This window comes from Anomaloglossus baeobatrachus, chromosome 5 (genome assembly GCF_048569485.1).
Source record: "Anomaloglossus baeobatrachus isolate aAnoBae1 chromosome 5, aAnoBae1.hap1, whole genome shotgun sequence".
NCBI classification, from domain to species: domain Eukaryota; kingdom Metazoa; phylum Chordata; class Amphibia; order Anura; family Aromobatidae; genus Anomaloglossus; species Anomaloglossus baeobatrachus.
Window position 1 is genome coordinate 164,147,075 of NC_134357.1, and position 27,162 is coordinate 164,174,236.

General features: G+C 47.0%; 1 long non-coding RNA gene across 1 annotated transcript; it reads left to right on the forward strand.

Annotated features, from left to right (window-relative positions):
• The first annotated feature begins 232 nt into the window (after positions 1-232).
• On the forward strand, positions 233-14,078 carry LOC142309820 (uncharacterized). The gene is made up of 3 exons (XR_012754003.1): positions 233-340; positions 1,309-1,413; positions 13,839-14,078. It is a non-coding gene; the product is annotated as an uncharacterized LOC142309820 (long non-coding RNA).
• Positions 14,079-27,162: the final 13,084 nt, after the last annotated feature.

The window sequence follows — 27,162 nt, forward strand, 5'->3', positions numbered from 1 at the left end:
ATATAAGTATAAGTATATACTCAGATACAAAGTCATTATCTTAGTAAATAATTCACATGTGTGTAAGTAGAGGGAAGCTATTTGATCTACAGATTTATACAGTCCGTGTCGTGACTTCAAGGAATGCAGAATAAAGATATTGCAGTTAATTAGTCAATTAGAATTCCAGTTTTGGTTTATTTTTGTATCTGATAATTTGCTCACCATTACCAGTAGACTTGTATATATAGCACCTTTCTAATGATCTGCAGTATTCATCTATTCTGACCTTGTATCATCACTCAGACGTCTACCACATCAACAGAGACAACCATGTCATCAAAGGGACAAGCCAAAAACCGTAAGTGACTTTTGAATCAAATTTATTAGTATAGAAAAAATTATATTTATACACATTAATGAAGATAATAAAATATTGTTATCTGCCAGTTAGTCGCGTGCAGTGATGTTGATGTAAATCACAGCTGAATATTACAGACATTTGGCTCGTGAAAATGGCTTAACAATTTGATTTCAAATTATATTGAAAACTAAAAATGCATCATCATATAACAATGAGAAGTGGCCAAGGATGCGCTCAACTCTGCTGTTGTATACAGATTTAAAGGCCCCGTCACACACAGAGATAAATCTTTGGCAGATCTGTGGTTGCAGTGAAATCATGGACATATTGTTCCATTTGTACACAGCCACAAACCTGGCACTGATTGTCCACAATTTCACTGCAAACACAGATCTGCCAAAGATTTATCTGTGTGTGACAGGGCCTTAACACAAGCTTAGCTTTGTGTATGGGTTTTTTAATATGATAATTGCTGAATCCTAGAAAGGGACAACCGTCTTTATGTTTTTTAAAACATAATCATGATAACTGATCTACCAATTTATCAATAATTTAAGCCATGGGGAAAAATAATTATAGTTTCATAGTATTTAAGGCTAAAGGTAGACTAAGGTCGATCATGATAATTATATACATATTATTTAATTCACAATCATTTTTACTTAAAGCAGCAGTGCCCACATAGTACATTTGCCCCCGGTTTTCGTCTCACTAGTTACACATGCTTTATAAGTAAATCCATTGTTTCACTTGATGAAATAAATCAATATGCAGTAGCGAGTAAGTTATTTTTACTAAAAGGATTAATAACAAACTTTTATCAATAAACTTTCATTCAAACTTTTATTAACTTATATCTAAACTTATATTGCTTTACACTAAGAAAAATAAATCTTTTTCAGACTATATAATGTCTTTATGCTTTTACAACCTTTACTGATATCATCATAACTCGCTTTTTTCAGCATGTGCCCCAAAGCCTGTCTGCCAGGACCAAACACCCAAGTGCCGCCCAGACCCATGTGCACCTGTAGCCATACAAGATCCTTGCGCACCAGTTACTTGCCAAGGTATGGAAAGTAATAGTATATAATATATGGGTCTAATGTTCTCAGCAAAATTAATATATCTGTGGTTTACAGTTAAGAATTGTGTTGATACATACAGTATATAAGCCTAAGGGGTACTTCACACACAGCGAGATTGCTACTGAGATCGCTGCTGAGTCACGGTTTTTGTGACGCAGCAGTGACCTCATTAGCGATCTCGCTGTGTGTGTTCAGAGCACGGTATCTCGTATGCCGTAGCGACCGCATGATAACACAGGCCTCACTATTTGGTTGTGAATTTGGTTAACATTTTATTCAGGTGCAGAAAGGGTTAACAAATTTTCAGTCAGTGGCTCTGAGGTATTCTGGCTCTGACAGGTTTAGTCTGGTTTCTGCGCGCCCGTTTTGCTGCCAGCTGATTGGATCAGCTGGGAGAAAGTGCTGGTAATTTTAACTATAAAAGTAGCTGCTTCCGTCAGCTGGCTGTCAGAAGAATTGAAGATCAAGAAGAACAGCTGATGGAGAGCCTGCTACAGGAGTTCATGAAGAGGGCGAGCGAGGTCGGCGGAGAAGCCTGGCTTACACAGTGCCTGGCGGTGCCTAGGCGGCCAGCAGAAGCTGAGGAAGAGATGGACTGCGACGCTGCGGTGATTCAACTCACCGCTCCTAAAGGAGATGGCAGCGCTGACTGAGGAAATCCCAGCAAGGAGGAGGTCCCAGAGACGCAGCAGCTTCCTCCCTCCGGTGTCATCGTCCAGAGAAGAGGGGAATGCCGGAGCGGAGTTATCACCGCCCATCTTGTCTGCCGGGACTTCAGCACGTCATCCTCCTGCACCCGGTCATGTGTTCAGGAAGAGGAAGAGTGGATCATCTAGTCAGCGCCGTCGTAAAAGCGCGGCGCTGACCCAGGGATTTGAAAATCCTAGCAGGAGCATGGCTGCACCAGCAAGTGTGAGCGTGCCGGAGGCCGGAAGAGCGACGGGGGCCCCCTGGTCTGACTCCCCGTCTGAAGAAGATGATCTGCCAGCTGGAGCCAGAGAACAGGATCGTCAACGTGGCTCAGCTGCAGAAGCTGGAATTCCAGAGGAGGGCCGAGGATCGCAGAGCAGAAGGAGGGGTGAGATGTTCAATGTTCCCCTGTCTGTCTCGTGTGTCGACCCTCTGTCTGTTAGTATGGAGTCTGTAGTTAGGAAGGTGTTAGGTGAATTGTTAGCAGGGGGAGGGACGCCTAGGGGGGGTAGTGCAGCCCCTATTGGTAGTCAGGAGTCCATGTCATTGCCTGGTTATTTATTTAAAGAGGCATTGACATGTGACTTGTCTCCCCTGGGTTTTCATCTGCCGCAGCCAGTTAAAGAAAAGATTTATAAGGGGGAATTTATTGATTTATTTTCTCTGCTTCCGTCTAACAGAGAAAATGTTAATAAAGAGGATAAGACGGAGTTGGATGATAGGAAGAAAGGTCCCCTTAGATCTTTTCATAACTGGCTGCAGGCATTTTGCATCTTTTCCTCTGTTTTAGGGGAAAGGAACCCTTCTGTTTGTTCGGGGTTATTTCAGCACCTTGACAGCATACTGGAAGCTTATCGCAGCTTCGGCGGTCAGGCATGGCTGACTTATGATGAGAGTTTTCGTCAGAAGTTAGCCATCCATCGCAGTGTGCTGTGGGGTCAAAAAGACATCGGTCTTTGGCTGAATCTGATGCTTCCTCAGAGAAGCCAGTTTGGTAGACAGAGTATTAATAATTCTACTGTTAGTAAAGGATTTTGTTTCGCTTATAATGAATCAAATTGTAAGTTTGCATCTAACTGCAGATTTCGGCATGAGTGCTCCTTCTGCGGGGGCAATCATGCCGTCATCAAATGCTTTAAGAAACAGAATCAGAGTAACCAGCAGCAACACAACAGTAAAGAGTCCATTTTTAAAGGCGGCGACTCTAGTGAGGTTACAAAACATGCTGGGTTAGTTAAGGCGCTTCCTAGACAGACAGAAGGCTGATACTCAGGGATTATCATCTTCGGGTTCTTATATTAGTTTGGCACATCAGCTTAAGGAAGATTAGTTTATGTGGCGGTACTTTTTCAGCGGGAGTTTTGAACTTTCTTACGTTTTGTAGTTGTTTTTTGGTCAGGGTGAGTACGGTTTTGGTGTTTTTTGTCAAGGTGAATTCTTATTTGAGTTTTGTCGCAATTATTGGAAGGTTAGTGTTGTGACGGGCAATAGTACGGTAATGTCCTTATTTCCAGTTTTGCGGTTGGTTGAGGTCTGGGGTAAGTTGTGGTCAAATCAAAGGATGCTGTTGGTATCAGATAGCAGGAATCAGACAGGGTTAATAAGTTGGACAATGCTCTGTCTCTGCAGGATCGGGAAGAACTTTTTTGTATGGAACCGATGGCAATTTCTCTCGGGAGCCCGTGCCCAGAAGCTTTATGGAATGTAGTGATGGTTTAGTTGTTTCGGCTATTAAGAGGTCTATTGCTGATTCAACATGGGCCAGGTATTCGGCCGCATGGTTAGAATGGCAGAATTTTTGTGTTTTTCATAAAGTGGATTGTTTTCAGAGTAATGTGGGTTTAGCGCTTGAATTTCTGGATTTTTTGATGAGAAAGAATTTAGCGGTGGGGTCAGTTTCTAATATTTTTTCAGGTGTGTCTTTTTTCTTGAGATTGCATGGTCTGTTGTCATTGAAGAGTTTTTTCCCAGTTCAACAGGCATTGAAAGGTTATAGGAAAAGGACGTGGAAGCCGGATAATCGTAGACCTATTTCGCTTAAGTTATTGCTCTCATTGTGGAATGTGTTGCCATATATTTGCGTTAATGACTTTGAGTCAATGGTGTTTAGGGTGGCATTCGTTTTAGCATATTTTGGAGCTTTTAGGATTAGTGAGTTAGTTTCTGTTAGTAGGAGTCGGTTGTCAGGATTGATGTTTTCAGATGTTTTTGTTACTGATAAGTCGTTGAGGATTTGTATTGGTAGGTCTAAGTCTGACCAGGATGGTTTGGGATCAAACGTCAGGTTATTTCGGATAAAGAATTCAGTTATTTGTCCTGTCTCCAATGTTAACAATTGGCTTCAAATTAGACCTCCATTTGATGGGGCGTTTCTTATCCATCAGGATGGGAGTCCGGTGACAGTGTTTCAGTTTAATTCAGTTTTTAAAAAATCCTTGATTAAACTGAATCTAGAGCATCTTAAACTGTCATCCCATTCTTTTCGTATAGGGGCAGCTACGGAAGCAGCCATAAGGGGGTTACCGGCTAGTAAAATTATGGGGATTGGGAGATGGGAGTCAAAGCGTTACAAAATTTATGTCCGTCCAAGGTTGTTAGTATAAAATTTCTTTTTCTTTTTTGTAGGTCCCATTGTCATTTGGATAGTGGGACACTCTTACATATTTTGGGCCAAGAGAAGAGCATCAGGAAGGTCATATGGAGAGAATTTAGCCATTAATATTGAACATTTTAACATTTTGTGGTACAGCGTTAGAGGTATGAGCTGGGACGGATTGATGAAGGAGATGAGCTGTTTAAAAACATTGTGGCCTTCTCCAAATTTAATCATTTTGCACTTGGGCGGGAATGATATTGGAAAATTTAAAACTCTTGATCTGATTGCTGCCATGCGAAGAGACCTTTCAATCATTAGGTCATGGTTTCCTGATGCGGGTTTGGTTTTTTCCGAAATTGTTCCCCGTTTGCAGTGGCATTGTGACAGGCTGAGGTTCCGGGAGCGGATTCGGAAAAGGGTAAACCGTGCCATGGAAAGGTTTTTACCAGTTATAAATGGGTCAACCTACAGACATCTTGATTTGGAAGGTTTCCTGAGTGGCCTTTACAGGGATGATTTAGTCCATCTGTCAGACGTGGGTTTGGACATATTCAATTTAGGGCTCCAAAATTGTATCGAGAAATGGCTGTGATATTTGTTAGTGGGGGTGGGCCAAGGACTGTTAGTCCTTGGCGTTTGGGTAAAGTCGCCAGTTTTACTGGCGGACTGGTTGTTTATGGTATATGGTTATGGAAGAATTTTAATAAAATATTGGTTTTAATTATTTATTAATTAATTTATTTATTATGTAACCCTTAATAAATGTCACGGCCATTTTATGCCATTTACTTTATTCAAGTGTGGTGTCTTTAATTTAATGGGTAGGCCTTGTGTTGTCATGTTCAGAGCACGGTATCTCGTATGCCGTAGCGACCGCATGATAACACAGGCCTCACTATTTGGTTGTGAATTTGGTTAACATTTTATTCAGGTGCAGAAAGGGTTAACAAATTTTCAGTCAGTGGCTCTGAGGTATTCTGGCTCTGACAGGTTTAGTCTGGTTTCTGCGCGCCCGTTTTGCTGCCAGCTGATTGGATCAGCTGGGAGAAAGTGCTGGTAATTTTAACTATAAAAGTAGCTGCTTCCGTCAGCTGGCTGTCAGAAGAATTGAAGATCAAGAAGAACACCCACCCTCCCCCCCCTGGAGAAAGACTACTTCATGAACTGCTCTCGTCGTGACATTTGTTAGTGGGAAAGTCGCCAGTTTTACTGGTGGACTGGTTGGTTATGGACTTCTTTTTGAAAGTATTGGGTAAAGTCGCCAGTTTTACTGGCGGACTGGTTGTTTATGGTATATGGTTATGGAAGAATTTTAATAAAATATTGGTTTTAATTATTTATTAATTAATTTATTTATTATGTAACCCTTAATAAATGTCACGGCCATTTTATGCCATTTACTTTATTCAAGTGTGGTGTCTTTAATTTAATGGGTAGGCCTTGTGTTGTCATGACAATGAGCAGCGATCTGGCCCCTGCTGTGAGATCGCTGCTCATTACACACTGCCCTGGTTTTTTTTTTATTGTTGTTCTCCCGCTGATAAGCACACATCGCTGTGTGTGACAGCGAGAGAGCAACAATCCTGAATGTGCAGGGAGTAGGAGCCGGCGTCTGACAGCCTACGGTAAGCTGTAACCAAGGTAAACATCGGGTAACCAAGGTGGTTACCCGACATTTATCTTCGTTATCAGCCTCCGCAGCTCTCACGCTGCCAGTGCTGGGTCCTGCTCCCTGCACACGCTAAGCTAAGCGGTGTGCGCTGGTAACTAAGGTAAACATCGGGTAACCATACCCGATGTTTACCTTAGTTACCAGTAGAGATGAGCGAACCGGTCCCGGTTCGGCTCGAGTTCGGTTCGACGAACGGAGGTCTCGTTCGAGTTCGGTTCGTCGAACGTTCGACGAACCGAACTCGAACAATGGCAGGCAATTACAAACACATAAAAACACCTAGAAAACACCCTCAAAGGTGTCCAAAAGGTGACAAACAACTCACAACACAACACAAACACATGGGAAAGTGACAAGGACATATACTCATGCGAAAACAAAAGAGCTGGACAAGGAAAAAGAGGAAGAGACACAGATATAGGCATGGCACACCCTTCTAAAATCATGTAAAACACCACAAGGTGACTCCAAGAGGAGTTCTCCCTTTTTTCCAAAAATTGGGCCACACACACACACACCCACCCCTTCAGTGGCAGCACTTGTGCCCCAGTTGTACACTTCACAGCTAGATTTGCATCAAGCACATTCAAAAATACGCCATCCTTTTCCGTCCTCAGGATTGCACCGAGGTAGGTAGCAAAGTCTTTCCTGATTCCAGCTCTGTTCATCTTGGATCATTTTTAAAAAACACAGCAAGCAAGGGTTACTCCAAGCGGAGTCTCCCTTTTTTTCCAAAAATTGTGCCCTACACACACCCACCCATTCAGTGGCAGCACTTGTGCCCTAGTTGCACACTTCACAGCTAGATTTGCATCAAGCACATTCAAAAATACGCCATACTTAACCATCCCCAGGATGACACCGGGGTAGGTAGCAAAGTCTTTCCTGATCCCAGCTCTGTTCATCTTGGATCATTTTTAAAAAACACAGGAAGCAAAGGTTACTCCAAGTGGAGTCTCCCTTTTTTCCAAAAATTGTGCCCCACACACACCCACCCATTCAGTGGCAGCACTTGTGCCCTAGTTGTACACTTCACAGCTAGATTTGCATCAAGCACATTCAAAAATACGCCATACTTAACCATCCCCAGGATGACTCCGGGGTAGGTAGCAAAGTCTTTCCTGATCCCAGCTCTCTTCATCTTGGATCATTTTTAAAAAACACAGCAAGCAAAGGTTACTCCAAGTGGAGTCTCCCTTTTTTCCAAAAATTGTGCCCCACACACACCCACCCCTTCAGTGGCAGCACTTGTGCCCTAGTTGTACACTTCACAGCTAGATTTGCATCAAGCACATTCAAAAATACGCCATACTTAACCATCCCCAGGATGACTCCGGGGTAGGTAGCAAAGTCTTTCCTGATCCCAGCTCTGTTCATCTTGGATCATTTTTAAAAAACACAGCAAGCAAGGGTTACTCCAAGCGGAGGCTCCCTTTTTTTCCAAAAATTGTGCCCCACAAACACCGACCCATTCATTGGCAGCACTTGTGCCCTAGTTGTACTCTTCACAGCTAGATTTGCATCAAGCACATTCAAAAATAAGCCATACTTAACCATCCCCAGGATGACTCCGGGGTATGTAGCAAAGTCTTTCCTGATCCCAGCTCTGTTCATCTTGGATCATTTTTAAAAACACAGCAAGCAAGGGTTACTCAAAGTGGAGTCTCCCTTTTTTTCCAAAAATTGTGCCCCACACACACCCACCCATTCAGTGGCAGCACTTGTGCCCTAGTTGTACACTTCACAGCTAGATTTGCATCAAGCACATTTAAAAATACGCCATACTTAACCGTCCCCAGGATGACTCCGGGTAGGTAGCAAAGTCTTTCCTGATCACAGCTCTGTTCATCTTGGATCATTTTTAAAAAACAAGGGTTACTCCAAGCGGAGTCTCCCTTTTTTTCCAAAAATTGTGCCCCACACACACCCACTCATTCAGTGGCAGCACTTGTGCCCTAGTTGCAAACAGGATGTTTTGATTTGCATCAAGCACATTCCAAATCCACAAGCATTTACTCTCCCCAGGATGACACAGGGGTAGTAAATTCCTTGTGGATCCATGACTTGTTCATTTTGATGAACGTTAGTCTGTCCACATTGTCACTGGACAGACGCGTGCGCTTATCTGTCAGCACACACCCAGCAGCACTGAAGACACGTTCAGAGACAACGCTGGCAGCTGGACACGACAAATTCTCCAAGGCGTAAGTGGAGAGCTCTGGCCATTTTTCAAGATTTGAAGCCCAAAATGAGCAAGGCTCCATTTGCAAAGTCATGGCATCGATGTTCATTTGGAGATACTCCTGTATCATCCTCTCCAGCCGTTGACTATGTGTCAGACTTGTTGTCTCTGGTGGCCTTGCAAAGGACGGTCTAAAAAAATTATGAAAAGATTCCATAAAATTGCTGTTACCAGCACCAGATACGGTGCTACTGGTACGGGTAGACTGTTGAAGATGACGAGACCGTCCCATGTTTGTCAAGTTACAACTGGGAGATTCACTCCCTGCACCTGCATGGTTGTTTGGTGGAAAAGCCGAGCTAAGATCGAGTAACAGCGTCTGCTGATACTCCTGCATACGTGCGTCCCTTTCTATGGCTGGAATTATGTCACAAAATTTGGACTTGTACCGGGGATCTAATAGTGTGGCAAGCCAGTAGTCATCATCACTTCTAATTTTGACAATACGAGGGTCATGTTGGAGGTAGTGCAGCAAGAAGGCGCTCATGTGTCTTGCGCAGCCATGCGGACCAAGTCCACGCTGTGTTTGTGGCATAGAGGTGCTAACCGTTCTTTCTTCCTCTGACATCTCCCCCCAACCTCTTTCAACTGAAATTTGACCAAGGTCTCCGTCATCCGCTGAGTCTTCCATGTCCATGGACAGTTCATCCTCCATTTCTTCATGTTCTCCTGCACCTTCCTCAACATTTCGCCTGCTACCATGCGCCCATGTTGATCCCTGTCCTCCATGGCCCCATGCCTGCCGCGTTGGTGATGATGAACGTCTGGACCTTGGTGATGTTGTTGTGTCTTGCGCATATGAATCCTCCTGTAGTTCCTCCCCTTCCTGTTGTCCCACCCCCTGACTCCGAATAGAGTTTAGCGTGTGCTCCAGCATGTAAATGACTGGAATTGTCATGCTGATAATGGCATTGTCAGCGCTAAACATATTCATCGCCATGTAGAAACTGTGCAGAAGGGTGCATAGGTCCTTGATCTGAGACCACTCCATCAGGGTGATCTGCCCCACCTCTGTATCTCGTTGGCCCAGGCTATACGTCATGACGTATTGCACCAGGGCTCGGCGGTGCTGCCACAGTCGCTGTAACATGTGGAGAGTCGAATTCCAGGGTGTCGCCACATCGCATTTCAGGCGATGAACCGGCAAGCCGAAAGACTTCTGGAGCGATGCAAGTCGCTCAGCTGCGGCGGTTGAACGGCAGAAGTGAGCAGACAGTTTTCGTGCCCTGGTCAGAAGGCCATCTAGGCCGGGATAGTGTGTTAAGAATTGCTGGACAACAAGGTTCAACACGTGAGCCATACAAGGCACGTGTGTCACCTTGCCCAGGCGAAAGGCCGCACCCAGGTTTGCAGCATTGTCGCACACGGCCTTACCAGGCTGCAGGTTGAGTGGAGACAACCATTTATTAAACTCGGACCGCAGAGCTGACCACAACTCCTCAGCTGTGTGACTCCTATTTCCAAAACATGTCAAGCTAAAGACCGCCTGATGCCGTTGCGCGCTGCTGTCAGCATAGTAATGAGGGGTGCTTGCTTCCTTCTGCGCAGTGAGAACGCTGGTGGCCTGACTAGGCATGTTTGGGGCGGATATGGAGGACACAGATGAGGTGGAGGAGGCAGAAGCAGTGGCGGAACTTGGACAGACAGAGGATTGACACATTGGTCGTGGGGATGGCAATACTTGTGCAGCAGACCCTTCACCATCTATCACCATAGTTACCCAGTGCCCAGTCAGCGACATGTAACGTCCCTGTCCATGCTTACTGGTCCAAGTATCGGTGGTGAAATGCACCCGTTCACACACAGAGTTTCTCAAGGAAGCGGTGATGTTGTGTGCGACATGCTGGTGTAGCGCGGGCACACCTTTCTTAGAGAAGTAGTGGTGACTGGGCATCTGGTACTGGGGCACAGCGACAGACATAAGGTCTCTAAAATCCTGTGTGTACACCAGGCGGAAAGGCAGCATTTCGGTAGCCAAGAGCTTACAGAGGGATAAAGTCAACCTCTTAGCTTTGTCATGGGTCGCAGGAAATGGCCTTTTATTTGTCCACATCTGAGGGACAGAGATCTGGCTGCTGTGTGTAGACGGTGTTGAGTGGGGTGTCCCTGGAAAAATGCAGGTTTGTGAGGAAAGTGCAGGCGGAGACATGATGTTGCCTTCATCCAACGTTGGTGCTATCGATGTCTGAGAGAGCTGTACACACGTACTTGTTTCCCCTTCCAAACCAACTGACGACCTATCAAGCAAACTGCCTGTTGCAGTTACAGTGGTGGAAGTTGTGCGTGGAAAACCAGGTGTGACAGCTGTCCTCACAGTCCTAGAAGATGAAGAGCGCGCGGATGCACTGGAAGGGGCAGGCGGTGGATGGTTTGCTCCGCTAGGCCGTATTGCAGCACGGTGAGCTTCCCACTGGATCATATGATATTTATTCATGTGACGATTCATGGAAGAAGTTGTCAAACTGCTGAGGTTTTGCCCTCTACTAACAGAATCACGACAAATTTTACAGATCACATAATTTGGGCAATCTTTTGCTATGTCAAAAAAGGACCAGGCTAGGCAAGGCTTAGAGGGCATGTGACCTGCTGAGCCCCCCCGACTACTGCTCAGAGGCAGAGTGGTGGCTGAAGATGCAGTTGTAGATGTGCTACCAGTGCTCCGACTCTGTCCAGGAAGGCACAAGGTAACTTCGTCGTCAGTTGCATCCTCCTCCACCGCCTCTGTTGACCTCCTCGAGTGCCTGACTGTGGGTTGACAGTAGGTGGGATCTAGAACTTTCTCATCAATTGTTGTGTTTGCACTCCCCTCACCCTCAGACCGAGCCTCTTCTTGCCCTGACCGAATATTTAAGTTGTCATCCCAATCTGGTATCTGCGTCTCATCGTCATCAGTATGTTCCTCATTGTCTATAACAACAGGTGTTACAGTTTGTGAAAAAGGGTCAACATTATGCTCAGAAACTTGGTCCTCATGGCCTGAATCAGAGTCACAAAGGTTCTGGGCATCACTGCAGACCATTTCCTCGTCTGTACTCACTGTAGCTTGGGAGCAGACCTCCGATTCCCACTCTATAGTGTGACTGAACAGCTCTGCAGACTCACCCATCTCAGTTCCACCATACTGTGCAGGGCGGATGGAGACTTCAGAGCTGGGAGAAAGCAAGTTTGATTGGGATGACAACAGAGGACTGGTGTTTTTTGGATGCGGTAGTTGAGGTGGCGGAGAGGGCACTTGTTGGACCACTTGAGATCCATTCAAGCATTTTCCTTTTTTGGCCATCATCTACCTTTGTTCCAGTTGTTCGTGTCCATAAAAAAGGGAGTACATCGGATTGTCCACGGTAAGTAGTAGACATCTTACTTTTGCTGGAAGATGGTCTATCTTCAGCAGATGTTAATGGAGCTTTGCCACCTTCCCCACGGACAAACCCTTTTTTTCCTTTTCCAACACGCCTCTTCCCCTTTCCACCAGCATCTGTCATTTTGCCACTCATGTTGATTGCGACAAGATTGTGCACTTAAAATGTGGTAGTAAAAGTTGAGAGGTGGGGTAGATTGCAGCGGTGGTCTAGCTTTATTAACAGCAGAATAAACAACAATAATTATCCCTGACAATGCAACTACGGCCCTTAAACTGGCAGCATAAATTGCTAGTATAATAGCTTAGTAACAATGAGCTTGACTGTGCAATGCAGGCAGACGTGCTGCAAATATCTTTGCACTAGTGGGACAATACAGAAGTCCAACAGCCACGTTTAGGATGCCACTAAGTTCACTCAGTGTTTGCTAGTATAATGGCTTAGTAACAATGAGTTTGAGTGTGCAATGCAGGCAGACGTACTGCAAATATCTTTGTACTAGTGGGACAATACAGAAGTCCAACAGCCACGTTTAGGATGCCACTAAGTTCACTCAGTGTTTGCTAGTATAATGGCTTAGTAACAATGAGTTTTAGTGTCCAAAGGGCAGGAGGGTACAGTGGCAGGGTTGTGGGTCTCTGGGTAGAGGAAAGGAAGCCTGCCTTTCTATCCCTCCTAATGGGGAAATGCAGCGAGGAAATCCCTGACCTTAGCTACACAGACGCTGTCATCTTGTGTAGCTGTTAAACTCTGTTTTCACGGACCTGTCACCTATGGCTCTGACCCTGCCGGTATTAGCCCTTAAAAGGACTGATAGAAACTTCTATCCCTATTCTGTACAGCGCTGTGTATAGAGCGTACACAGCAGTATCGGAGATAGGAGCTGCGCCAGCGGTGACTGACACCAAGGACACAGAAGGCAGATAATGGCGTGCTGGAGGAAAGTGTCAGTTTTTATAATGCAGGGACATGTGACATGGACATCCTATCATCACACATGCCGTTGGTTCTCTGGCTAAAAGTCCACTTAGCTGTGTGTGTGTCTGGGATTGGCTGACATGCTGGCCCGCCCCACTACACACGCGCTCTTAGGGAGGGAAGACAAGGAAAAAAAAAAAATGGCGATCTATCCATACAGCAGTGATCTGAATGTGCTGTTCCCGCACACTATACACTGAAATTTCATAATAGTGTGAGTCACAGAGTGACTTACACTATTACAGCGGAAAGCCAGCTAGTAATTAGCTGGTCTTTTTGCTACTAGAACCGTTCTTGAACGTATCTAGAACTATCGAGCTTTAGCAAAAAGCTCGAGTTCTAGTTCGATCTAGAACAGCCCCCAAAATCACTCGAGCCGCGAACTGGAGAACCTCGAACCGCGAACCGCTCTCAACTCTTGTTACCAGTGTCCGCAGCTTTCAGACGCCGGCTCCGTGCAAGCGCAGCGTTGCTTGCACGTCGATGCTGGTTGGGGGCTGGTCACTGGTCGCTGGTGAGATCTGCCAGTTTGACAGCTCACCAGCGACCATGTAGCGACGGAGCAGCGATTCTGACCAGGTCGCTGGTGGGATCGCTGCTGCGTTGCTAAAGTGTGACGGTACCCTAAGTGTAATTTAGTGTAGACAAGACTCTTTTACACATGGAGATGAATAAATCAATTCTGAAAAAAAAAAATTTATGTGATATATTTGGACATCACATCCAATAATGTTTTTTTTCTGTTTTCAAACTAGACAAACCCTATGTGTTTAGTTTTTTCTTTTTGCTATTGATTTAGTTACTAAATGCATCAAAATACCACCATTGCGGTAAATAATCTTCAAAACTAATTTTTGTGTGTTCTTTTAGACCCATGTGCCGCACCTGATCCCTGTCAACAACAAGGTTTATCCAAGAAAGGCCTTAGTGGTCAAGCACAAGGAGGATCTGGATTCGTAGGTGGAAAGAAGTAAAAAACCTTTCCATATCATTGAAACTTCAGAAATAAATAATGGAAGCAACCGTGCATTGTTATCTATATTATTGTGAATTGCTCCACATGTCTTAAAAGTGTTCTTGTTCATTGATTAAATACATTCTGCAAATTAAGTGTTTGTGTGAGTTGGTAAAGTATTTATAACTAGCCAAGAGTGGACATGTGGATGTTCAGGTTCGCCGGGTTTGGCCAAACTGTTGTTAAACGTTTGGCTCGGAATCCAAACTTGACCCAGAACCCTATGGCTATGTGCGCACTTACCGGATTTTGCCGCGGATTTTCCGCGGATTTGCTGCATGTTTCGCTGCAGAAAATGTTCATAACATCTCTGCAGTGAATCACCAGCAAATCCTATGGAGAAAAAAAATCCTGTGCGCACTGGGCGGAATTTGACAGCTGCATGTTTTGCTGCGGGAATCCCGCAGCAAAAACAAGTGCATGTCACTTCTTTTCCGCACATCGCTGCGGGATTTCACTCCATTGACTCCAATGTTAATCATGAAATCCCGCAGGGAATAACGCAGGCAGCAAATTCTGTGCGGTTCACTGCGTTTTCCTGCGTTATTCCCTGCGGTATTTCGCGGTTTACCTCCGGTAATGTACATCGCCTGTCTGCGGTTTTGCAGGGAAGTGATGTCATTACAGGAAGAGGAAGCCGTGAAGAGAGTAAACACACACACATCACAGACACATAGACACATCACAGACATAGAACACATAGGCACAGACACACAGAACATACATAGAAAGAAAACGGAAATATAGAAAAAAAAGAATGTGGGCTCCGCTGCATATTTACCTTCCAGCCGAGGTAAGCACACAGCGGCGGCCCGGTATTCTCAGGCTGGGGAGGGAGAGGGGCAGGGTTAATGTCCTCCGCCTCACTCCCCCTCCGGCAGCCGAGAATATCAGCTGCAGCTGCCCCGGCACTGTCGCATGCAATATGCGGCACTACCGGAGTGTCCTCGGCTCTTCTTGCCACCGTGTAGCAGTGGTGGCAAGGTAATACAAGGGGTTAATGATGGTGGGGGACCACCGCCATTAACTCCAGGCTTGATCATGGCAGCGTCTATGTGACAGCTGACATGATCAACCCGTAAGTAAAGTGAATAAAACACACACACAGAAAAATCCTTTATTTTAAATAAAACAAACAAGCCTCGTTCACCATTTTATTAACCCCCCCCAAACAAAGCTCCGGCGTAATCCACAGGTCCGACGTCCTGCGCTGCTTCCATCCAGCCGCGACTGTCACAGACACAGTATGAATGAATGCAGCAGACAGCAGAGGTAATTACCGGTCATTTCCCACGGCCGGTAATGTGAACTCACTGCCGACCGTGGGAAATGCAGCGATCTGTCCTCTATCTATCCCTCTATCTATCTGTCTGTCTATCTATCTATCCCTCTATCTATTCTTCTGTCTATCTACTATCAGAATTAAATGTATTTTTTTTTTTCTTTTCTTCAATGTGCTTTATTGCATTGAATGCAATAAAGCACATCCCAACCCGCTCGCGGCAAAACCGCGGCAATACCGCGAACAATACCACGGTAAAACCGCAGCAAACCGCGGCAAACCGCATGCGGTTTTCGGGTGCGGTTTGCCGCGGTTTTTTACCGCGGGTGCGGTAATCTTTGAGAGCATGCGGAATTTACGCAAGGAAATTTCATTTCCCAGTGCGCACATAGCCTTAAGAAGTTTTGTTGACCCAAACTTTCATGCTGTAAAATGGTCATAGTAAGGGCTAGAGGGCTGTAGAAGGAAGTAAAATGGGGGCAAGAGCAGGACAATTGCCCTGCAAAGAAATGTGAATAAGGAAATGATTTAAAATAACATATAATAAAAAAAAATAATAATAATCTTGAACCAGGAGGCAGAGGTCCAAGTGGAAGTGGGGGTGGAGGTGGACGTGGTAGTATAGGTAGAAGAGGTGGTGGTAGACAACACTGTTTTGGGGTTTTGCTTAGTTGTTTGTTTTTTTTTAATTTGGAGAGACCCCAAAACATTGGAAATGGCAAATCGAAAGATCAAACTGCAGTGGGGTTTAACAATGATATACTTCTTTAGTCAGTCAAAGGTAAAGACAAGGCATCTGCGATCCACACCTAGTTTATTTCAATGAATGTGGGCTTGCTGACTACAGTACACAGAAGTTAAAAATACTCAATCCCTATATAATTGAGAATCATAAAGAAAGCAGTAATGCCTATTCACATTCCTATTGAATTTAACATCAACCGTACAGGTATTATTTGCTAACAAACTGGGGGAACATTCAGGCAACAGACACTCCGGGCTCTATAGCAACACAGCCCTCATCATATATACCCCACCTTCAAACAATTAAAGATGAGTGAACCTTTCACTGAGTCTTACTGAAAAAAAACACTAAGTTCACCAAACCGCTCTCCGAACCGAACACCGAACCTTTTCAAACCTCATTGGATTCAATGAGAGGCAAAATGTAAGGCAAAGAAAGCACCACTGCTTGGCATAGCCATTAGCTTCCTAGACTATTGACATAAGAAATATAGAGGTGGATGAGAGACCGGTGTAGAGCTGGTGCTCCCATACCCCTGCCAGTACAGACTAGACACAACTTGGAGACCCATCTTGGAGTCTTGATATTTAAAAACATTTCAGGCATACAGCGGGACAGTGACATCAATTACACATCCCATTTTCCCATAGTGTCTTTGCACAGCAGAGAGGCATGGTCCATGCAACACACAGAATGTGGTCTGGCATTTCCAATTTAAAAAATGAGCACACACCAACCATGCCTCTTGCAGCAGCACATCCAGGTCGGAATAGTGCCCCAGACATTTCTGTACAACCAGGCTGAACATGTGAGCCATGCAATGTACATGTGAAGTCCACCACAAAAAAGTTCCAAAAATACATTTTAAAAGTATTGATACACTACGACTCCAAACATAAATTAGAACCCAGAGAACTTTGAGTTAGTACCAAATACAGTATTTGTAAAAAAATACATTTTTATTAGATTTATAGACATACAAAAAAGCTCTTAAAAAGTGATTATCTTCAAAACATGATCGCAATTTACATTAATGCTTGTCTGAGTGGTCCACAGGGAAAAACATTATTTTTCACCTTTACACATATATACGCAAATTCCCCTAGTGTGCAGCCAGCATAGATAGCAGATAAACGTATATTTGAATAATACTACATTGCACTTTTCTATTAAGTAGATTTAGCCATTTGATCTTATATAGATCTAAAATATACCTCAAACCACCACTAGGTGGCACTCTAATTTAAATGGCTATCAAAATATTTTTCCTCATCATATGGAAAGAATATTTAGAAAATTAACCACTATATTATCTGTAATATGACCCACGGGGTGTTTTATGCCACCTGCAATTGCCCAAAAATATATATTGGACTAACATCACGCCAACTAAAAGTTTGAGTGCGCAAACATGTCTGAGAGACAGTGGCAGCAAAAACAGCAGTTGATGTGACTCCATTAAAAGCAATTCCAAGCCACTTTAGGCAAAAATATGCCTCGGACCCTAAAACATTTAGGGTGCGAGGCATTGATCGGGTATCCTTAGGCAATAGAGATGGCATCGTTATGAAGGCTTTGGCACAAAGGGAGTGCAAATGGATCACTGTATTGGAGACCATGGCACGACAAGGCCTGAATGAGTCTCTGGGATTTGCCTCATACCTGTAGGATAGCTAATGTATGTCTGACCGCCCACAAGGTGTTTTAATTGTTTTTATATCAGTTTATGTGGTTATTAATATCAAAATATCTTCTTTATATTATACTTTATTTTTATATAGCGCTAACATATTCCGCAGCGCTTCACATACATCAGGAACGCTGTCCCCATTGGGGCTCACAATCTAAATTCCCTATCTGTATGTCTTTGGAGTGTGGGAGGAAACCGGAGTACCCAGTGGAAACCCACACAAACACGGGGAGAACATACAAACTCTTTGCAGATGTTGTCCTTGGTGGGTTTTGAACCCAGGACCCCAGTGCTGCAAGGCTGCAGTGCTAACCACTAAGCCACCGTGCCACCCATCTTTGCTTTATAGTTATATTCTCTGAATATGATGCATCCCATATGAAATACACTATACAGGATGAGACTTACCTTGGTGCTCCACCAAAGAAAAAAAATACATGGATGAATATCTGCAAATGGAGAGAAGAAAGAAAAAAGAAAAAAAGAGTGGACATTAGATCCAAAATGAGAAATCATAGTAATATTAGGATAAATGTGTTTACCTGTAATGATACTACTTATTGGGTTAATAGATTAGGTCATCCATAAGATGTATAAAAATTGTCACATAGTAGTTTAATAGTTAGGATTATAATGAGAACTAGAAAGAGTCCCGATGCTATTGCATCGGGAGTGCGGTGAAAAAAACATCTGTCTATGCTTAGTGTTGCTGACAGGAGCAGTGGTGAGGGGGGCTGGAGGCATTCAGATCTGGTAGGGGGGCTGGGGGCATACAGATCTGGTGGGGGGCATACAGATCTGGTGGGGGGACTGGGGGCATACAGATCTGATGGGGGCATACAGATCTGGTGGAGGGGCTGGGGGCATACAAATCTGGTGGGGGGGCTGCAGCCATACAAATCTGGTGGGGGGCTGGAGCATACAGATCTGGTGGCGGGGCTGGGGGCATACAAATCTGGTGAGGTGGTCTGGGGGCATACAGATCTGGTGGGGGAGCTGGGGGAATACAGATCTGATGTGGGGGTGGGGGCCTACAGATCTGGTAAGGGGCTGGAGACATACAGATCTGGTGGGGGGCTGGGAGCAAACATATATGGGGGGGCTGGGGGCATACAGATCTGGTGGGGGGGCTGGGGGTATACAGATATGGTGGAGGGGCTGGGGGCATACAAATCTGGTGCGGGGCTGGAGGCATACAGATCTGGTGGCGGGGCTGTGGGCATACAGATCTGGTGAGGTGGTCTGGGGGCATACAGATGTGGTGGGAGGTTGGGGGCATACAGATCTGATGGGGGGGTGGGGGGCCTAAAGATCTGGTGAGGGGCTGGAGGCAAACAGATCTGGTGGGGGGCTGGGGGCATACAGATCTGGTGGGTGGGCTGGGGGTATACAAATCTGGTGGAGGGGCTGGGGGTATACAGATCTGGTGTGGGGGCTGGGGGTATACAGATCTGGAGGGGGGGCTGGGGGCATACAGATCTGGTGGGGGGGCTGGGGGTATACAGATCTGGTGGGGAGGCTGGGGGTATACAGATCTGCTGGAAGGGCTGGGGGCATACAGATCTGGTGGGAGGGCTGGGGGTATACAGATCTGGTGGGGGGGCTGAGGGTATACAGATCCCGGTGGGGAGGCTTGGGGTATACAGATCTGGTGGGGGGGCTAGGGGTATAAAGATCTGGTGGGGGAGGCTGATGTCCCCTGCAGCAATGAGCACATTGTTTAGTAATGTGCTCCTGCTTGTTCCCTTCTGTCCCCTATTATGCCATGTCTCACCGGTCCTCCGTGCCCGTGGATCCTCCAGCTGCAGCAGACAGACTCCTCCGTGATAGCGTGCGGTGTACGGAGCAGCCGCTGCAGGTTGATGTCATGGCTTTACTGCAGTTGAATGCTTTACGGCGCCACAAAGCATTCAACTTCAGTAAAGGGATGACAGCAGAATCGGCGGCGGCCCCGGACAGGTGAGTACACAGCAGTGTGTGTGGCTGTGTGTGTGCATTTGTGCTATGTGTGTGTATGTGCTCGGTGTATCTATGTGTGTATGCGTGCGTGTGTGTGCATGCGTGCATTGAGGACCCGGAAGGTGGAGCATCGTTCGAACTGCGGCTGCACAATGGACAATGCCGCAGTGAATCACAGAATAGGGGAACAGACAGAACTGGTGATTATGTAAGTAGATGGGAGGTTCTCTGCGATTTGTAGTCTTTAAATGATGGTGATTTTTGTAGCAATATAATTTATTATGTACTATTGTAGTTTAACATATATATCTAATATATAAAGCTGAATGTGTGTGTATGTACAGTGCCTACAAGTAGTATTCAACCCACTGCAGATTTAGAAGGTTTGATAAGATGCAAATAAGTTAGAGCCTGCAAACTTCAAACAAGAGCAGGATTTATTAACAGATGCATAAATCTTACAAACCAACAAGTTATGTTGCTCAGTTAAATTTTAATACATTTTCAACATAAAAGTGTGGGTCAATTATTATTCAACGCCTAGGTTTAATGTTTTGTGGAATAACCCGTGTTTGCAATTACAGCTAATAATCATCTTTTATAAGACCTGATCAGGCCGGCACAGGTCTCTGGAGTTATCTTGGCCCACTCCTCCATGCAGATCTTCTCCAAGTTATCTAGGTTCTTTGGGTGTCTCATGTGGACTTTAATCTTGAGCTCCTTCCACAAGTTTTCAATTGGGTTAAGGTCAGGAGACTGACTAGGCCACTGCAACACCTTGATTTTTTCCCTCTTGAACCAGGCCTTGGTTTTCTTGGCTGTGTCCTTTGCGTCGTTGTCTTGTTGGAAGATGAAATGACGACCCATCTTAAGATCCTTGATGGAGGAGCAGAGGTTCTTGGCCAAAATCTCCAGGTAGGTTGTGCTATCCATCTTCCCATGGATGCGGACCACATGGCCAGGTCCCTTGGCTGAGAAACAGCCCCACAGCATGATGCTGCCACCACCAAACTTGACAGTAGGGATGGTATTCTTGGGGTCGTATGCAGTGCCATCCAGTCTCCAAATGTCACGTGTGTGGTAGGCACCAAAGATCTCGATCTTGGTCTCATCAGACCAGAGAACCTTGAACCAGTCTGTCTCAGAGTCCTCCAAGTGATCATGAGCAAACTGTAGACGAGCCTTGACATGACGCTTTGAAAGTAAAGGTACCTTACGGGCTCGTCTGGAACGGAGACCATTGCGGTGGAGTACGTTACTTATGGTATTGACTGAAACCAATGTCCCCACTGCCATGAGATCTTCCTGGAGCTCCTTCCTTGTTGTCCTTGGGTTAGCCTTGACTCTTCGGACAAGCCTAGCCTCGGCACAGGTGGAAACTTTCAAAGGCTGTCCAGGCCGTGGAAGGCTAACAGTAGTTCCATAAGCCTTCCACTTCCGGATGATGCTCCCAATAGTGGAGACAGGTAGGCCCCTTGCCAGCCGTGTGCCCCTCCACGATCTTGTCTCTGATGGCCTTGGAATGCTCCTTTGTCTTTCCCATGTTGACCAAGTATGAGTGCTGTTCACAAGTTTGGGGAGGGTCTTAATTAGTCAGAAAAGGCTGGAAAAAGAGATAATTAATCCAAACATGTGAAGCTCATTGTTCTTTGTGCCTGAAATACTTCTTAATACTTTAGGGGAACCAAACAGAATTCTTGTGGTTTGAGGGGTTGAATAATAAATGACCCTCTGAATAAACTTTTCACAATTTAAAAAAAAAAAAATAAAAAAATAAATAACATTCTTTTTTGCTGCAGTGCATTTCACACTTCCAGGCTGATCTACAGTCCAAATGTCACAATGCCAAGTTAATTCCGAATGTGTAAACCTGCTAAATCTGCAGGGGGTTGAATACTACTTGTAGGCACTGTATGTATGTACTATATGTGTGTATGTCGAGATTGGCATCTGCACCGTCGCCTGCTACAGCCACAAAATTTTGCACACTCACACGTCTGGACCCCGAGAGCGTCATAGGCTATGTTGTGAGGCGAAATTTTAACCCCGCGCATTCCAATTTACCAATCAATTTTGCCACTATCTACATAATGGGGAAAAAGTGAAACGAAAAGTGTTGGAGGCAAATTGACAGCTGCCAGATGTGAATAAGGGGGACATAAAGAATGAGAGCGATGGCACCAAAGAGTATATACCGCACAGTTGCTAAGGTGGGGCACCGGCATGGGATACTCACCACACTCGGGGATATGAACACACACACAAAATGTGCCACACACTACCACGTGCTTGAACACATATACCACCCTCAGCACACATTTCCCCACACATACACCAACCTCGCCACATAATCGCCCTAAAACACACACAAGCTGGTATTATTCTTTAAAAATAAAAATCTGATTAATAAGCAGTCAAACTACAAGAACAACAAATGTACCACATAGGAAATACGGCAGCTGTCAGTCACATGATCTGTCCATTTGGTGCAACAAAAGAAATGTTTACAACAGGATTTATGCCGACATTTAAAATTCAAGGACAGGTTTACCACTCAATTGGTTCACTGCTTCCATTACAAGGAGAGGAACCTCAATTTCTTCAACTCTGGGAAATGCAGAAGCAGAGGCTCAGCGGAGATGCACTTTAGGTCGTCACAGGTAACACACAAACACCCCACCCCCACTAGACAGTAACATTAGCCAAACACAAAACCCTTGTTGCCTCCCTCCAGGGTCTGATGTCCACACCAGGTTGGGCGGAGCCAAGCAGTGTGCCACACCCACCAAGGAGTTCACAGGCCTGGAGGCGGGAAAAGTGACAGTTTTAGTTCAGGAGGTTGAAGTGAGAGGAGTAAAGTGGAGAGTGTCTGGGTTTGTGGCCCAGGCACTGACAACAAGGTTGGCAGATGGTGGTGGCCGTCTGCAGGAGTGGTAAATCAACACGGAACCGTAGGACTGGGGTCGGGCGTTGGCTCGCCGGTACCGACCGGGGAGCGAAGTGAAGCCAGCACACACAGGCAGGGCCATCGGACCCCGGCTAGGCTTGGAGTCGCCGTCAACAGTCAAATCCAAGTGTGACAGGAACCCCAGGGGTTTCCTAACAGCCAAAGACCCGTTAGAAGGCAACCGCCCACACCGTGAGGGTATACAGCTACCGTCTAAGGCTAGAGACCCAAGGGCCAGCGCCTGCGGGCAAACGGGCTCCTCCGGCATCCATACACCGGGGAGTGGACTACCGTTGGGGATCCATCGTAGTCAAATAAGTACACAAAGGTGCAGGGAAAGACAGCCGCCATCACCTGTCCGGGGAGAGACACTGCAGCCGGCTGCGGGACCCGTCTATTCAGCCGTTTGGTTTACCGAAGACTTTGTCCATCTCTTACTGAGTGAGTACACCCGCACCATCCGGCACCGCGCCGCGCTGTCCCTGCAACCCTGCACCTCACCAACCCTGCCTCCCCGTCCCACCACCGGGCCCCGGGACCACCGACCTCTACCCACGGAGGGGGAAAACAACATCCCAGCTGCTCCCTACCATCGCTCCCGGGATCCCCGTCACCAGCAGCGGTGGTGCCCATCTTCACCACAACCCGTGGGTGGCGTCACGGACTAAATCCCCCAAAACCAACCACCCTTTTCACTCACGGGCGAGGAGCGCCACTCGAGTCCCCGGATCCGGCCCACCGCTCGAGCCACCGAGCAGCAGCCGCAGCAGCGCTGGACCCGAGCTTTAGAGAGCGCAGCGGCGGCGTCCTCCTCGCCCGCGACAAAACTTGGCGTCACGAACAGGATTGAACCCATCTATTTACCAGTAGAAGTACGCCTTGTGATCTCCGCCAGCGGTGTCCGGACGAAAATTTTGAAGCGCCACCATCTTTGGCGTGAAAATCTCCCGCTCGAGCGTCTTCTCCGAGCAGGGAAGGCGTGAAAGTGAATCCCCGCCCCAACAAGCGGAAGTGCTGAAGAGAACCAAGGGGGGGTGGGTGTGTGTCTGCCCAATGTAGCCGAGGCTATAAAAGCGGGGACGCCAGGACTCTGCAAACATTTGGTTCCTGGAACACTGCTGCGCACGATGTCCCGTCCGTCCGGCACCGTTGGAACCCCAGAGCCCACGCCAGGAACAGCGGCGTGGGTGGAAGCCCGGACGGCACAAATGTGCTGCCACCTTCAAACACAGGTCTGGTTCTTGATGGAGCGCTGGGTGGCCGAGATGGAGGAAGTGGCGGCGGCCGTGCGGAGACACGAGGTGGAGGCAGTGTTGTAGGAGCGGGTAAGCGACCCACGCCCCTGTGTCCAAGAAGGACCGGCCGCTGTGGCTGAGGGGCCTGGCCTGCGCCCGCTCACCCTCCTGCCTCCCTCGCCATCCGTACCGGTTGCTGTTGCCCCTCCGCTCGGACCGCTATCCCCAACACCGGTAGTGGAATCAAACCCGTCCGCCCTAGAGGACCGACCTGGGGCGTTGTCTGTGAACCGCCCGCATCCCTCCCGCTGCAATTGAAGATACCGCGGGAGGTGTCCGCCCGCAACAAGAAGCCGTCGGCCCCGGAAGTGGCCGCACTCGAGACCGTCCCGGCTCCGGTAGTCCGCCCGGCCGTGGAGGAACCGGCCGCTGCAGGCCCGATGGCCCAACCAGTGAGGCCAGCTGTCCCTGAATCCCCTGCCTCGGCTGAGGCTTCGCCGGACCGTCACTGCAAAGCAACAGTCCAGGCCACATCACCGCAAGACCCCCACGAGAGAGCACCGGTAGTGGCCGGTGTGGGCGCGGTCAAGCGGGGCCCGACCCGGACGCAGGGGTCTGCCAACGCCCCTTTCTGGGACAGTTGGGCCGAGAGATTGCCGCCAGGGAACAGCAGAGGGCCGAAGTAATGGCACGAGTGATTAAAGGAAAGGATGCACTCCGTCATGTCACCTTTCGAGTGCGGGGCCCGATGTATGAAGGCCAAGTCCGGCAGTTTGACACGCAGGGGTTCGGTTTCATCTACAAGCCGGGCCTGGAGGCCGAAGTGTTTGTGGCCCGCCGCGATGTCAACTCACACCTTCCCACGGGCCACCCGGGTCGCGATCTATTGCCGGGCGACCTGGTAACTTACACCCGCCACTGCGGGGAGAGGGGCTGGTTCGCCCTAGATGTTAAGCAGAGGAAGAGCCGCCGCGGTGTGCAGATGTGGCCCCAGCCCCCTCCTCCACCAAGTCGTCCGGATGTTGAGCTGGAAGAGGTCCTGGATGAGTACGACCTCAAGTAGTGGCAGCGGTCCTCCGTTGCAAGCAAGTTGTCCCCGTTGGGACCCTCAGCAGTTCGAATGAATCAGAATCAAAACCGAAGCTTCCCCTGATTAGCTACTGTGATTATTCCGGCCATTGCCGGCAAGTTGTCCCCGGAGGGACTCTGTGTGTTTTCACCACCCACATGAGAAACCGCTCATGAACATGGCCGAGAACTGCCAGGCCACCCACGAACTGGTGGGCTTGTAAATAGTTTTGTGGGATGAAATCATTGCCGCCTCCGGAGAGGCAGATTGGAGGAAGGGCCCGCAGCAGAGCAGGCTGGGGCCCGGCCACCACCAGGACCGGTGGCCATCCTCCAGGGGTCAGAAGTCTCCCTGGTCGTGGGGTCCCCTGAAGTGACAACCGGGTGCGAGTAACCATACTCGTTCCCGCTCGGGCAGCCTGAACCTGGACTGGGGTCAAGGGGTGCTGCCCACTTCTTAGGGGCAGCATCAGGGCTAGGTTGCTTGGGTGGGAGAGCGGAAGACATCCGTCCATCCATTATTATTAAAAGTGTTTTATATGTGCAACGTTCAAGTGACCTGACAAAAATGCCTATTTTTATATGTTTACATGTTAATTTATGTTTTTACAGTTTTGAGAAATTAAAATCTTTAATTTAATCTTTTTCTTTACTTAGCTGCTTTTTTCTTGCCATAATACAAGTTCTAACAGTCTATTCAGTAGGACTATCAGCTGTGTATCCACCAGACTTCTGCACAACACAACTGATGGTCCGAACTAGAGTTGAGCGCGGTTCGTGGTTCGAGGTTCTCCAGTTCTAGGCTCGAGTGATTTTGGTGCCTGTTCTAGATCGAACTAGAACTCGAGCTTTTTGCAAAAGCTCGATAGTTCTAGAAACGTTCGAGAACGGTTCTAGCAGCAAAAAAACAGCTAAATCCTAGCTTGGTTTCTGCTGTAATAGTGTAAGTCACTCTGTGAATCACACTATTATGACATTTCAGTGTATAGTGTGCGTGAACAGCGCCTTCAGATCACTGCTGTTTCTATAATGGCGATCGCCATTTTTTTTTTTTTTCCTTGTCTTCCTTCCCTAAGCGCGCGCGTGTAGTGGGGCGGGCCAGCATGTCAGCCAATCCCAGACACACACACAGCTAAGTGGACTTTTAGCCAGAGAAGCAACGGCATGTGTGATAGGATGTCCATGTCACATGTCCCTGCATTATAAAACCGGACATTTTCCTCCAGGACGCCATTATCTCTTCTGCGTCTTTGGTGTCAGACATCACTGTCGCAGCTCCGTCCTTTGTCCTATCGCTGATACAGCTGTATGCGCTCCATACACAGCGCTGGACAGCTTAGGGAGAGCACTTTCTAGCAGTCCTTTTAAGGGCTCAAACCGGCAGGGTCAGAGTTAAGGTGACAGGTCCTGAAAACAGCGACAGCGTCTGTGTAGCCAAGGTCAGGGATTTCCTCCCTGCATTTTCCTATTAGGAGGGAATAGAAAGGCAGGCTTCCATTCCTCTACCCAGACCCCACAATCCTGGCACTGTACCCTCCTGTCCTCTGCACACTCCAACTCATTATAACTAAGCCATTATACTAGCAAACACTCAGTGTAGCTAGTGGCATCCTATACGTGGCTATTGGACTTTGCTATAGTCCCACTAGTGCAAAGACATTTGCAGAGCGCGTCTGCCTGCATTGCACACTCCAACTCATTATAACTAAGCCATTATACTAGCAAACACTCAGTGTACCTAGTGGCATCCTATAAGTGGCTATTGGACTTTGCTATAGTCCCACTAGTGCAAAGACATTTGCAGAGCGCGTCTGCCTGCATTGCACACGCCAACTCATTATAACTAAGCCATTATACTAGCTAACACTCAGTGTACCTAGTGGCATCCTATACGTGGCTATTGGACTTTGCTATAGTCCCACTAGTGCAAAGACATTTGCAGAGCGCGTCTGCCTGCATTGCACACGCCAACTCATTATAACTAAGCCATTATACTAGCTAACACTCAGTGTACCTAGTGGCATCCTATACGTGGCTATTGGACTTTGCTATAGTCCCACTAGTGCAAAGACATTTGCAGAGCGCGTCTGCCTGCATTGCACACTCCAACTCATTATAACTAAGCCATTATACTAGCAAACACTCAGTGTAGCTAGTGGCATCCTATACGTGGCTATTGGACTTTGCTATAGTCCCACTAGTGCAAAGACATTTGCAGAGCGCGTCTGCCTGCATTGCACACTCCAACTCATT